This window comes from Euprymna scolopes, chromosome 10 (assembly GCF_053919585.1).
Source record: "Euprymna scolopes isolate OS-2025 chromosome 10, ASM5391958v1, whole genome shotgun sequence".
Taxonomy (NCBI): Eukaryota; Metazoa; Mollusca; class Cephalopoda; order Sepiida; family Sepiolidae; genus Euprymna; species Euprymna scolopes.
This window is the reverse complement of record NC_136491.1, coordinates 137,686,455-137,701,449: the sequence shown is the minus strand read 5'-3', so window position 1 is coordinate 137,701,449 and position 14,995 is coordinate 137,686,455. Positions and strand designations below refer to the sequence as shown.

Below are 14,995 nucleotides of genomic sequence, written 5' to 3'. Positions count from 1 at the left end.
TAAATGGAGACGCTCTGATATTATTGGAGCTCTTTTGTTAAAACTGTAAAAAGTATTAATCTAAGCTAGCAGGGGCATCTGGCGTATATATATATATATATATATATATATATATATATATATTTTTTTTTTTTTTTTTTTTTTTTTTTAATTTGAAATCAAACCTTAATAATATATAAAAATCGATAGAACATTAACTCTGTAATAATATATACAAAATCTGCAAGAATTAAAATATCATATTTAAGCATATTTTATGACCGGGCTACGCCGGATGCCCCTGCTAGCTTAGATTAATACTTTTTTCAGTTTTAACAAAAAAGCTCCAATAATATCAGAGCATCTTCATTTACGCTGAACATCTACAGAATACCAACATCAATATATTATATATGAATGAGTCCCCCTGTGGAATTTCCGCAGGTCCTGCTAGCGATAGATTATCCTGACAAAGCCATATAGAGAGAGGCAGAAGACACTCTAGAATGGTGTCTAGTAGGCATTCACACTTTCTCCTGTAGACATTCAAATTTTCCTGTGTTAAAAAAGACTGTTTATTTATTTTTCCATCTCAAATGAAAACAAATTATAAATTATTTTCCTTTTTTTTTTTCTTTTGATCATTGTGAGGTGAAATTATGTAAAACAAGCTGAGTGTCTCAACATGCTCCGATGACCAGATAACTGGAAATATAGTTGTGCAATAGAGCGTAGACGCGCATATGCACACGCCAAGCTGTGTGAAGTGACGTCATAGTAGGGAAAAAGAAAAAGGCTATGAAAAAAGAACGAGTGCACAGACAGACTACGTTCAAGTGTATGGAGGTTAGAAAGAAAGAGCACGATCACGTTTTATTTGGGAAAGTACCCGGAAATAAATGTTGTTGTTGCAACAAGAAAAAGTAAGTCAAGTTATTATTTGTCTTCAGTTCCTTGTGACGTACTCTGGTACAACGTGTTGGGTCTACATGTGTAAACGTGTGTAACGTTATGTATGTGTGTGTGTGTGTGCGCGCATGTGTGTATCTATCTATCTATCTATCTATATATATATATATATATATATATATATATATATATATATATATAATTTGCATAATTTTTATTATAAGTGCCCATATATATATATACGCTTAAACACATATATACAGATACACACACATACATATACACTAGCGTTGCCTGGTCATAAAATACGAATAAATATTATATTTTAATTCATGTAGATTTCTTATTATAGAATCAATTCTGTATCGATTATTATCCAATATATAGTAACTTACAGTAAAACATTTTAACTAAAGAAAAATATTGTGTGCTTATATAATATTGTCAACATTAATAAGAAAAGTGAACTTATGATTTGTCTTTTGTTTCTTGTGACATACTCTGCTACAACGTGTTGGTCTACATGTTAACCCGTGTTTATTTCTCGAGTGGATAAACCAGAAAGGTGGCGATTAATGAGCTCCTGACGATCACTGAGAGAAAGTTGTGGCATATGGACTAATGTTACTTTGTATAATATGGAATAATAATCGTTACGATTACAGATGCTTTGTTGCCTGTTGGTGGATATTTTAAACTGATTTAGGGGCGATAATTTAAGCTGGTTTTAAGCGAATTTGTTGCTGCGGACTTTCTTTTGCCTCCTCAATTTAAAGTTATTTTTTTAATTGACGTGAAAACTAGAATATTTCAATTAAAAATCAAATATGAACAGGTAAAATTATAGAGGAATAAAAGGCGAATCAAATGAGGTATAGGTTGTTTAAACAGTTACATTAAATTTAGCTTAAATTTGCAGTTTTTGAAAAAATTATGTGAACTTTCTTTTTGCCAGCACTATATATATATATATATATATATATATATGTATATATTAGACAATGTCTGTTTTGAAAATTGAATTTTCTTGCTTTCTTTAAATTTCAAAGATAAAAGAAATTATTTCTTTGTAAATTGCAAAATAAGTATCATTCCTATCTGTAATACTGGGTTTGATCCAGTAGATGTGATGAACTGTTTTTCATTGATGATGGATGAGTTTTGATTTGATCTTTTCAAATAAATGAGTGAAGGTGTTTTTATAAAGATTATCCGTTTTCCTTTTCTCCTGTATCTTCTTGTTGCATCTCTTACTCTTTTTTTCTTTTGCTATTTTGGTCAGATGGCTATTAATTCTGACGAGATATTATGAAGAATTCCAAAAGATCCGCAGATAGATCTGACTCGTTTTTGCTTGTGATTTTCTTTGGATGGAACCATGTTCTTGTATTTGCTTTTACTTTATTCTTTGTAAAATTAGAAATAAAAGTAAATGTAACATTTTTTGTTTTCTTTTTTTTTTTTTTTTTTTTTTCGGATAAGTATCTTTTTAATGTCTACTAAAGTTTGGAAACTGCGTCTTAACCATATTACTAGAAATAATAAACCCTACAACAAAAAGCTACTACTATGTGCGTTTAAATGCTCCAAAGGCCTCCCTAGTTCTTTGGTTCCTATAAAATGTTATACAGTTTCTGCTTATAGGAAAAAAAAAAGTTACAAAAAAACTTCATTAAAAATCATGTTATTCAGACAGTAAAATATCAAATGAGGAAATCCAAATGCCATCTAGTATCATATGAAAAACAATAGCTATGTTTGTTTGTTTAATGTAAAATTTGTTCATCCTACTTTAATGAATAACCGTGTAAAATACATCATCATAAATTTAAAAAATATATACGCGTAGGAAGAGACCTTCAATTGCACTGTATTAGTCAGAAAGTAAATAGAATGTTAAAATAAACATTGTCAAGCTATTCATAGCTTTTCTTCTGGTGCTACCAAATCAGGATGTCTGAAGATATCGGCTTCTTGACTCAAATACACCATATATTAAAGTTTTTTTTTCTTTGTTTTTTTTTTGTTTTGTTTTTTTTATCTACTAGCATGGTTGCCCGGGTGTTTGGAGGTGTATGTTGAGCAAAAAAAAAAAAAAAGTGTTAGTAGGAAGGCAGGCTCGAACCCGTACCGCAAAGGAGGAAAAGAACACAAAAAAAAAACTCTGATGTCTTTGCTCTTACGACCACCGCCAAACCAGAAGTGACGTAGGTTTAAATTAAGGGTAGACAATCGAAAGGAGAGGATGACTTTCGAAAATATCTGTGGAAAAAGCAACCCCCCTCCCTGTAGAAAAGTGCCCAGATGAAGGTGAAGATATTGATGTTTTTAGCCAATTTTTCGATATTTGTCGTGTGAAAGGTCGAACTTCAAAACGATACTGATCTTGTAAAAATCCGTCGCCTCTGTCGAATGTTTTAGGCAGACATACATACATTTATATATTGGTAACTCAAATTTTCGACCCAAACCGATTAAAACGCTTGCCCTATCTCTGAATACCCTTTATGTCACATTTCAAATTTTTAAACCAGAAATTGTCTGAATAATTTGGTAGAGATCGAAGTGGTCCAATTTTTTTTTTAACTTTGACCCCTATTATGACCCTTTAACATTTGTCTTGGGGTCAAATCAAGTTATTAAGTTAGATCCATATCCAACGAACCTATATCTAAAATTTCAAGTGTTTAGACCGAAAATTGGCAGAGGAGTTTGGTAGAGTTCTCAAAGGTCAAATCGTTGAACTTTGACCCCTTAACAGCAAAATTTATGGCCGAAAACGGATTACAGAGATTTTCCCAAATCTCAATAACCCTGTATATCAAATTTCGAGTCTGTAGACTGAAAATTGACAGTTATTGTGTAGGAAAATGAACACACAGACAGACACTTTCTCTTTTATAGATATATAGATTTGCAAAACTTAATCATGGCAAAGCCGCTCTCTTTTTCTTTTCCCACAACTTCCTTGTCTGAAGATAGTGGCTTCCTGATTTAAAACATTTTATTTTGCAAAATAACATTTTCAATAAAGTGACAACATTTTACTTTTTGAAAATAACAAAAAGGGCAAATAGAAAATCTTATTTGAAATAGGATCCTCTATAAACGTTTTCTTTTTAAGATCAGATATGTTTTTAAAAATAAGTTGCCTTAAATGACCCTTTGAATATTGATAGGCCACAAACCAACCATAGATTTGCTTAAACATCTTATGGTGAATAAATATTTATTGAAGGAGAGAGAGAGAGATGATGATGATGAAATGAAAATATCTCAACAACAATCGACTAACTGAAGCTGTGCAAAAGGTAAAAGGCAAAGGAAAGTCTAATTGAAACCAATTCTCATTCTATAGACCAAATATGTTTCTCATTGTGGAAGCGATAATCACTTTGAAGAAGGATGGATGTCTTTCATTAAATTGTCATCAACTTCCAATTAAAAAAAAATTCTTGACTCGGTTTTTATTTTTGTCATGTAAAATCCTGAGCAATGTTTTCTTTTTTGACAACGACTTAAAAAAAAATACTTGCTAATATATTTCGTACAGGTTTTATCTGTTATTTAGAGTGCCTTTAAATCCATTTTATCTCATCGGAAACCATAGAAATTAATTTAAATCTATTCTCTTGTTACTTTATCGTGTATAGACATCGCTAGAAAACCTGACTTCTACATCCAGTGATTAAGTAAAACCAAAGTAATTTGAAATCTTAATGAAAAATTGGGATGTGAAATAAAGTAAAGCTTCAATATATATATATATATATATATATACTAGCGGGGGTACCCGGCGTTGCCCGAGTGTTTGTTTCCGGGACGGGTGGAGGGGAGTTTTAAAAAATGTTATGGTAGGTAAGTAGGAAGGATCAAACCCGGAGTCATGAGTAAAAGTAGGAAAATAAAGTGTGAAAAAAAAAAAAAAAAACATCTGCAACGTTAACAGTTCGGCCACCAAGAAAAGTCCATTCCAGTTGTTTAGGAAAAAAAAAAAAAAAAAAACGACTACGGTAGGTCGGCGCGAACGTGAAAATATAATGTGAATTGTCCAGCATGCTAACCACTACGCCACAGAGCACTGCAGCTTAGTTTAGTGATTTTAAATAACTTCACATGAAAGAACTACGAAGCCAAACCGGTGTTATCTTCTCAATAAATTGCTTAAGCATTAGAGTGTACTACTTTGATGTGAGGAACCTCAATATCATTGATAGCTGATGAAACTAGTTATACACATTATTTGCTTATTCAGATTACTGTTCTTATCTTAAGTGTTATTCTGTCAACGTTTTGACCGATATAACCTCCAACCTTCTTCAGGTATATCTTGTTGAATTCTGGAGTCTGCATAGAATTTCAAACAGAACCCATTATTTAATCCACCAGAGTAGCATGCTCTCACTCAGTCAACCATGTCAAAGTATCTGCAATTTTATTCTAAGTATTGCTTGCACTGAGGATTGAATCTTCAACTTCAACTGATTTTTCCAAGTACTTTATTCGTTACACCATGGGTCATTAAGGATGATTCTATAAAGTATAAGTTTTGGAAGTCTTAAACTTATTCTTGTTTGTAGATGTATGATCTTACTAGTTACTCAGAAAAATTAGATCATACGTTATCACTGGTAGAATACTTAGCATAATTAAATCCTTCTTAGATAAGAGAAAAATCCAGGTTGTCCTCGACTGTCATACATCTAAACAATATGATATAAATGCGGGAGTGCCCCAAGGGTTTATCCTTGGACCTCTATTGTTCCTAATATTCATAAGTGACCTCCCCGACAAAATTGCTTCTGAGATGGGTATATATGCTGATGACACCACACTCTATAACAGGCACGATAGGAAAACAAATGAACACATATCTAAAGAAATGGCAGAAACACTGGAGGATGACCTCCAATCTGTGGTGGAATGGGGACAAAAATGGATGGTCACGTTCAATGCCGCCAAGACTAAACTTGTTTCCTTCAATAATTACAAGACACTTCTACCACCAATAGCAATGGCCAACGACCCTTTAACTGAGAGTACATCTTTCAAACTCCTTGGCCTAACGTTCACAGGAAACATGAGTTGGAACAATTACGTTGAAAGCATTGCCAGGGCTGCTGCGAAGAAGATAGGCTCTCTCTACCGTGCTAGAAAACTACTAACACCCGAAAGTATCCTGTCATTTGCCCATGTATGAAGTATTGCTGTCATATTTGGGCTAGTGCATCTGCTACTAGTCTCTTGCTCCTAGACAAGGTTCACAGGAGAGTCGCCAATCTGATAGGCCCTGAACTGGCATTTAAGCTTCAGCCTCTGTCCCATCGACGAAATGTTGTATCTCTCTGCCTGTTCTACAAGTATTTTAATGGTGAATGCTTTGACAAACTGCAAGCACTTGTGCCTCCACGACGTAAACATCCTCGACAAACCCAACAGGCAGCTAAATCCCACCCCTACACAGTAAAGATCCCTAGATGTAAAAGATCTTTCTACTCCAGTAGTTTCTTTCCCAGAACCGCTAGACTTTGGAATTCCATTCCAGGTCCTTGCTTCCCCAACTGTACTGACGTGCAGAAGTTCAAGTGTAACGTGAATCGACATCTTGCTGCCCAAATCCCTACATAGTACCCCAGTAGTTGTTGCCCCTAATAGTAGCCCCCTACACCAAAGTGGCAATGTGCCTTGTTTAGTGAAAATGTAATAAAAAAAAAAAAAAAGTTATCACTAGTTTGATAGAAAGATTCCCGATTTCGGCAAGACATGCTTGAAGAAAGTTAGGTTATATCAGCTGAAACGGGAAAATAACACAAGATGAGAATTCCAATTAATGTGAATTATGTATACTCATCTCAAAAATTCAGAAACATAGATGGCTATAGTCAAGATTGTCGTCTCTTTTTAACTTTCATTCCCCACCTCCACTGATTTATGATTATCTTTGTTTTAGATAGCGTGAAACTTCCTTTTCTCCCCCCAGGCTAAGAATGGCTTTCTTGTCCACTTGACCATGTCTAATTACCCAGCAAAATGGACAGTAGAAACCGGAAGTCAGAAAGAATAAACAATCTTAACTATAACCTACTAAAATTCACGAGAGTTCATCTGTCTGATAAATGGCCGTTTTCTGATTGTCTCAGGGCCATGTACAGTGTACACTCCACATTTAATAATGGACACATCTTGCATTAAGTTTAACCTTATGTCACATCGCGACCTCGTGAAGAGGTAGATAAAACTTAACTTTTTATTTTTTACTGTCTATTCACCCCAAATAAGGCACAATACAACTAAGTCATAAAGGGCTACTATTTGTGACCAGATTTGCAGGGATACTATGTAGAGTTCGGCAACGAGATGTCTGTTCACATTACTCTTGAACTTCTGCATGTCAGTACAGTCAGGGACCTGTGAGGGAATTCCAAACTGTAGCAATTCAAGGGAAGAAGCAATTTGGGTAAAAGGCTATACATCTAGAAATCTATAGTGTAGGGCTGGGATGAAACTATATTCAGTGTTGGTGTCACTCAACTGATTTACAGCATAAGATTCGAGTTGTTCACTAACAACCAGGAGTTATTTCATTTTCATTAAAAAAAAAAAAATGCTGGCTACAACACCATTTGCAGAAGAAATTGTTGATTCTGCACCTCTGTCAACAATGTCATCGTTATTAATCTAACGTGTGTTTCTTGGACCAAAAATATTCCCTTTTTTTTGCTTGTTTAAGTTTCCAATTCTTTCTGGCAACATATGGTAAGAAATTTTAGAGATGAAAATGGCGCATGGAACCAGTTAGTAAAATTGTATGTATGCTGGTCATGATTTTCTTAAAGAATTGAATGCATTTTGTTGACCTTTAAAATAATCACTGGTCAATCTTTGTCTCAACACGTGTTGCATCTATATATATATATATGTTTGCATCGCTTCCTGGCAATTATGGTTGGTCTAAGACATTCTCAGCCTTTCCTCCGCCATTGTCCCCTCGGCTTTATATATTTCTCTATTTACCCTCTACTCACATACAAAACAATCCATAGTCATCATGAAGTGACAGAAAAACAAGATAAAAAAAGGTTTTTATTGTTTAGGACTTTTCATATCACAAAAATAAAGAAAATAAAACGTTTTTTCTAAATCGAAAATTATGAAGTTAATTTTTATTACGTTTCTTAGACATGACACAATCTGAAAAAAAAAATGATTGTTTTTAAATTATCAGGTACTTCAATTATTTACCCCCTGACTATATAATTTTTTACCCCATATGGGTAAATTTTCCTCTGGTTGAGAACCTAAATCAAACTTGAACAATATTAGATGTGTGTGTTTTTTTTTTTTGTTTTTTTTGTTTTTTTAAATGTTTTTAATTCAGTTTTCACCCCAAACAAGGTATAGTGCCACTTTGAAGTAGGAGGCTACTATCAGGGACATAAGTTGCAAGGGTATTATGAAGGGAGATGAGTAGCAAGATGTTTGTTCACATGACACTTGAATTTCTGCATGTCAGTACAGTTGGAAAAGCAGAATCCCCGTAGGGAGTTCCAAAGTTTAGCTGTTCTGGGGGAGAAACTATTGGAGTAGAAGGCTTTCATACCCTAGGGATTTCCCCTGTGAAGGGGTGGGATTTAGCTGCTTGTCGGGTTTATTCATGTCGAGGGGGTACAAGTGTTTGTAGTTCGTCAGAGCATTCACCATTAAAATACTGGTAGAACAGGCAGAGGAATGCAACATTTCGTTGATGGGACAGAGGCTGAAGCCTAGATAACAGTTCAGGACCTATCAGGTTGTCCTCTTTTCTTTTCTCGTTAAAGAGACGCTGCTACTCTTTCTCTATTCTATCATTATTTTCATTATAGGTGCTCGACTGAGCTCCAACTTCCCCCAAAACATTCAAAGCAAAACTCGTCTAGCTACAACTACTGTACATAATTTTCTTTTTTTTTTTCTTTTTTTTTTTTTTTTTTTTTGTATTATCTGAAGCTAACCAGAACTTACATGAGCAAGGTTCCTTTCCAAGAACTACCTACATTTGAATACCACGGGATTGCTTCTCTGCTGATTACCATATGGTCGTTTTCAAATCCAAGCTAACAAATTCTTGTGGAACTCTTACTTTAAATCAAGTTTTGCCTAGTTTCAATCACTGTTACAAATCTTCACAACCTTGTCTCACCGTTCATCTAGCAAACTCATTAACTTTTATGTTTGAGTCATCTTTGAGCCTTGATAAGCGATGACTCTTTGAACACTAATCTTACAATACTAAACCAGAAGTGACAATAGACAGCCTCTCTCTCTCTCTCTCTCTCTCTCCTTCCCTCTGTACCAAAAGCCACACAGAATTTCCATGAACAATGTTTCTTTCCTAGAACACCCCTGCCCCATCTGTGAAACAAGATACAATGAATCTGCTTTACAGCCGACTACAGTATAATCTCCAAGTCTAATGTAAACAAATACCAAACCAAACTCTATGAATAAATATTTGAAGATATAAAGAACTTGAAGCATAAGTAATTTTTCAAAAATTACTGGATTTGGCATTAAATAACCCGAAAAGGGTTGATATACTGTAAAACCATTATATTTCATTTATCAGTGTCGCCATTCTTTTAAACATAGCAGAAATACAACATTACAATTTTATCAAGGATTGAACCTTGGACTCCTGACTCATTAATAAACACTCTAAGGATTTTGTTACAATTGACTCGATTTTCATAAAGCTTTACCATGTAAATATTAATGTACTAGCAGAGAGACCTGCCGTTGCCCGGCATTGAATGAGGATCAACGAATGTTTCACCCTCCTATATTTTGTCATCGAAATCCACCATTTTTCAATTAAATCGATTGTCTGCTCTAATTGGAGACCCACTACAGTACACCAAAAGTAGGCTTCACATGCCTTCCTACTGTGACATAGTCCACAATACATAATAGTTTACATTGCACTGTAGAGAACCTACTGTTGATTTTATAAAATTATTTCCATATGATGGCTTTAATTTAAGTTTAGAATGCAACGGTCAAGTATCATGATTCAATTGTGCTCTAAACAGAAACATTCATTTCAAATGCACCTCTGTGATAGCAAAGAACTTGCTGTTGATTTTATATGCCGAGCCTTTCTGCTTGTGTGGTAATAAAACTTCTCAAATGCAGTTGCAATGTTAGGTTGTATAAGGCGTTAACTTTAATCGGATTATTTTGATTATCGATACTTATGAAAGACATTCCAATTTTTTTATTTTTTATTTAATTTAAAAAAATTTTTAATTTAATTTTTTTATTTAATTTTTTTATTATTACATTTTTTTCACTCCAAACAAGCCACACTGCCACTTTGATGTAGAAGGCTACTATCAGGGACCTAAGTTGCAGGGGTACTATGTAGGGAGTTTAGCAGCAAGATGTCTGTTCACATTACACTTGAACTTCTGCATGTCAGTAAAGTTGGGGAAGCAAGAACCTGGAAGAGAATTCCAGAGTCCTGCAGTTCTGGGGAAGAAACTATTAGAGTAGAAGGCTTTCTTACACCTAGGGATCTCTGTGTAGGGGTGGGACTTTGCTGCTTGTGTTTGTTGGGGGTATTTTCGTCGAGGGGGTGCAAGGGCTTGTAGTTCATCAGAGCATGCACCATTAAAATACTTGTAAAACAGGCAGAGGGATGCAACATTTTGTCGATGGGACGGGGGCTGAAGCTTAGATGACAGTTCAGGACCTTTTAGGTTGGCGACTCTTTTGAACCCTGTCTAGGAGCGAGAGACTAGTAGCAGATGCACCAGTCCAAATGTAACAGTAGTACTCTATACATGGGCAAATGGTGGCTTTGTAGAGGGACAGGATACTTTCAAATACAAAACCTATCTAAGAACATTGCCAGGCACATAAAGTACAGTTGTGTGAAATTTTTAAAAAGTCAGTCCAGTCCATAAGGAACTCACAGACGCACACACAGTTTCTTATATTTAATAGAGACTAATGTTTGTTGATAAAAACTTAGAATCCGGTTGTAAAGATGCGAGGACAAATTTAGAAAAGAAAACTGTTTTCAGTTTGATTAACATGAGAATAAGATAGTAATTAATCATGAGAACACTTTTTATTATTATGAAAACTTATGAAAACTTTCATGATTCGCAACAGCTTGCTTAAAGTGATGTCATAGGAAGAGGGTGGAGTGAGTGTTGGGGTATTGATTTTTTTTTTTTTTTTTTTACTTATGTACATTTCTCGGTTGTTGATTGGTTATGTCAGTCGAATTTAGCTGATTTGTCTTTCTTTTATTCTTTTAACAATTATTCTGACCATTACAAAGCAGAAGCTGTTCACACACACACACACACACACACACACACTGTATAATAGTTAAAAAAAAAACAAAAAAAACTTAATCCATACTTTTATTTCAACCTTAAAATCTTTTCATTTGTAAATACCAAACAGTGTGTGTGCTTTTTTTTTTTATCATTCCTTAGTTGAACAACAAATTTCAACTAACCCTCTCATTTGAAAAGGCCCATATATATATATATATATATATATATATATATATATATATATACACACACACACACTAACGGAGGGGGTGACCTTGCCGGTTATAAAATGCACTTAGCATTTTTTAATTCATGCGGATTTCATATTTGTTATTAGATCCAATTCTCTATTGAATATTATATTGTACCTAATATCTAGTGATTTCAAAGGTAAAAAAAAAGATGAATTGGGTGTTATCAGCTAGAATCGAAACCAAAACATTTACTGCTCCAGTATTGTTCACTATCGTTTCAGCTCATAGATAATACAGAATTAAAACAAAACCGCTTTCAGCTATGATTAGTTTACACATGTGCAAATTAATAGAAATGTTTCAGCAAGTTAAAATGAACATTTTGCATATTTCTCTTCACATTATTCATCCACCCAAACAAAGATTTTACTTACTATAAAGCATCCTTAGTGTATGATTACTATTTCCTGTTAATTTCAGTGTTATGTGGCCAGTAGTTTAATAGTTTCTCAGTTAAATATTTTCACACACAGACATGCATCTACTGTTTTATTTATATAGATAATCATCCAGACACATGTTTTGCTATACGATTCATCAGCCGAACCTAGCAAGATTGAAAACCACTCAGAGTTGTATTGTTGTATACAGGGGTTATATATAACGCATGTATATATACGTGCGCTCATGCACGTCTAGTGTATATAATATACTTGTGTATAAAACCGATGCTCGTATCGTCTAGTGGTTATAAATGTTCATTGTGTGTGTGTACGTGTTTATACATATTCAGAGTTCATGTAACATGAACAAGGTAAGTCATTAGTTCAGGACAGGTTCAACAAACATGACACAAACACACAATGGCTGCTTGATAACGAACTACTAACCTTAAGTTGTGGCTCCCTTTCGCCTCTTTGACACTGCAATAAAACATTTCACTGTGAAACAGTAACAAGAGGACTTCTTTTTTGGGGTGCCCTTGTTTATTCTCGTTTTCAGTTTGGTGTTTCACCCAGGAATTTACAACGCTTTCTCTCCCTTTTAGTCTTTACATCGTTTCTTAGTTAACCCAGTCGAATGCTTCCATGACTGACAGTCAACCTTCTCTAGTAGACAACTCCTACATTCTCACCCTTTTATTCGTATCTCTAGTCTATATATAAAAACATGCTCTTTCTGTGTTACCCAAGTCAATTCCAATCTATACTCCTATAAATTCGGTTTTCTTTTGTGTGCATTGATATTCATATCAAAACCCCTATTTTCTATTTATTTAAAAAAAAAAAAAAAAAAAAGATACACTTTTCTTATATATGGGTAGTGGAATTGCATTTACTAGCAAACGATCTAGCTAATTCGCATATTCTTTTAAACATTCATTTTAATTAATTCCCTATTAGTTGCTTCGCTTTTTTAATGGGATAACCATCTTTAGTTAACTATTACGTGTTATTATATTCATGCAGATATTCTACATGATTTATACTTGTATAATATTTGTGAAAAAAGTTTATAGTAAACACAAAATTGTTTCCATATATATTTATGTATGCGTATATATTTTTGTTAAACAAATCTATCTATCTATCTATCTGTGAAAGTGTCTGTCTGTGTAATAATTCTGTCAATTTTAAGTTTACAGATTCGAAATTTGATATACAGGGTACTGAGATTTGGGAAAATCGATGTGATCGGTTTTCGGCCAGAAATTTGGCGATTAAGGGGTCAAAGTTCAACGATTTGACCTTTGAGAACTCTACCAAACTCCCCCGACAATTTTCGGTCTAAACACTTGAAATTTTAGATATAGATTCTTTGGACATGGATCTAACTTATATTGGTTTGGGCTCAAATCAAGTTATGTTAAGGGGTCAAAGTTAAAAAAATTGACCACTTTTTTTTTTTTTTTTGCTCAACATACATCTCCAAATACCCGGGCAATGCTGGACACCCATGCTAGTATATCTATAAAAGTGAACGTGTCTGTGTATCTGTCTGTCTGTGTACATTTCCTTACGCAATAATTCTGTCAATTTTTAATCTACAGACTGGAAATTTTATATGCAGGGTACTGAGATTTGGGAAAATCTATGTGATCGGTTTTCGGCCAGAAATTTGTCTGTTAAGGGGTCAAAGTTCAAAGATTTGTCCTTTGAAAGCTCTACCAAACTTCTCCGACAATTTCGATTCTAAGCACTTTAAATTTTAGATATAGGTTCCTTGGACATGGATCTAACTTGATAACTTGATTAGAGCCCTAAACAATAAATGTTAAGGGATCATAATAGGGGTCAAAGTTAAAAAAATTGACCTTTTTTTTTTTGCTCAGCATACACCTCACAACCGGGCAACGCGGGGCACCCATGCTAGTGTTTATATAAAATTGAATTCCTAAATCTATTGTATTACATAACTATCTCTAATATTTTATTGTTTATAAATCTAAATCTTAGTTAAAATTCCTCCATCATATTTTAACATAAATATTTTAACTAAACAGTCCTTTCTTTCAAAGCATACTCTCTGCATAACTTTTTCTACATAAAAATTAAAAAAATCAGTAATAATCATTCAGATCTTTGACATTGCCCACCACAACATAACACATATATTACGCCGTGATCATAGCCAAAGGGCCCAACATATCTGTATTACAGCTTCTTCGCTAAGAAAAATAGGGAATGATGGCGGTTGTCACCCAGCTTCTTCCCTATCAAGTAGAAACTTATGGGAGAGTTGACTCTCGTCTCAAAGTAGGGGTAGGCTATAGAAACAAAATTTTTCAAATAAATGCCAAAAGTGGCTTATTACCTTCATTTATATGTAAATAGATGGGAACAAGTGATTTTTTTCAAAACGGGTCAAAATTGGAGGGTCGCTGGCCCCAAACGTGATTTGACCGTGTTGACGCGTGAAAATGGCCCAAATTTCGCCCCCGAACACACTTAATCACTTATTGAAAGCCACAGGGTGCATTTTTTGACTATAAATGCATTTGTATCATTAAATCTAACATTCCCATTGGCTATCCCACAAGTATAGGGTTTTTTAGGGTATCTCAGAGTCCAAAATGGGTCAAAATTACCCCAAAATTAGCCAAAAGTAGTCGGAAATCACGGATTTTCCAAAATGCACCTCCCATGGGCCCAAAGACACCTCTACATGGCAGAAACTGTTGGGAAATGCTTGAAGCAGGCACTCTCCTAACTTTTGCACTGTTAATGAGGGGTATAAGGACCTTTAAAAGGGACTAAATATGGCCGATTTAGCCAAAGAGAGTCAAAAAGTCCCTAAGAATCAACATAGGTTGTCAAAAAGGGGCTTAATTTGAGTTATAGATGGAAAATTACCAAATAAGGAAATGTTTTCTTTCTGTAACAATGCAATGGCATCTTTAAATAGACACGATAACATTGCATTGCATTAATTGTGAATTTGATTGAACTTTGCTTTCTTTTTCAGTTAGTAAAATGCAATGAACATGGCTGGTATAGCAGGGCAGATTGACAAAGATTATAATTACGATGATTGGACTTATCTTCTGCTTGATTCTCTTCCAACTGAGGCTGAATGTGTTCAAGC

The 14,995-nt window shown here is 34.3% G+C and overlaps 1 protein-coding gene across 11 annotated transcripts in view; it reads left to right on the top strand.

The window, feature by feature from the left end:
* The window catches only part of LOC145286300 (uncharacterized), a 408,045-nt gene that overhangs the window by 209,594 nt on the left and 183,456 nt on the right, over positions 1–14,995 (top strand). Inside the window, exon 1 of one of the 11 annotated variants that reach the window (XM_080135165.1) lies at positions 678–902. The exons of the other annotated variants lie outside the window; for them this stretch is intronic. The gene's annotated coding sequence lies outside the window, so the exon portion shown is untranslated. Of the gene's footprint in view, positions 1–677; positions 903–14,995 lie in introns of those variants that run through there. 11 annotated transcript variants of the gene reach the window in all.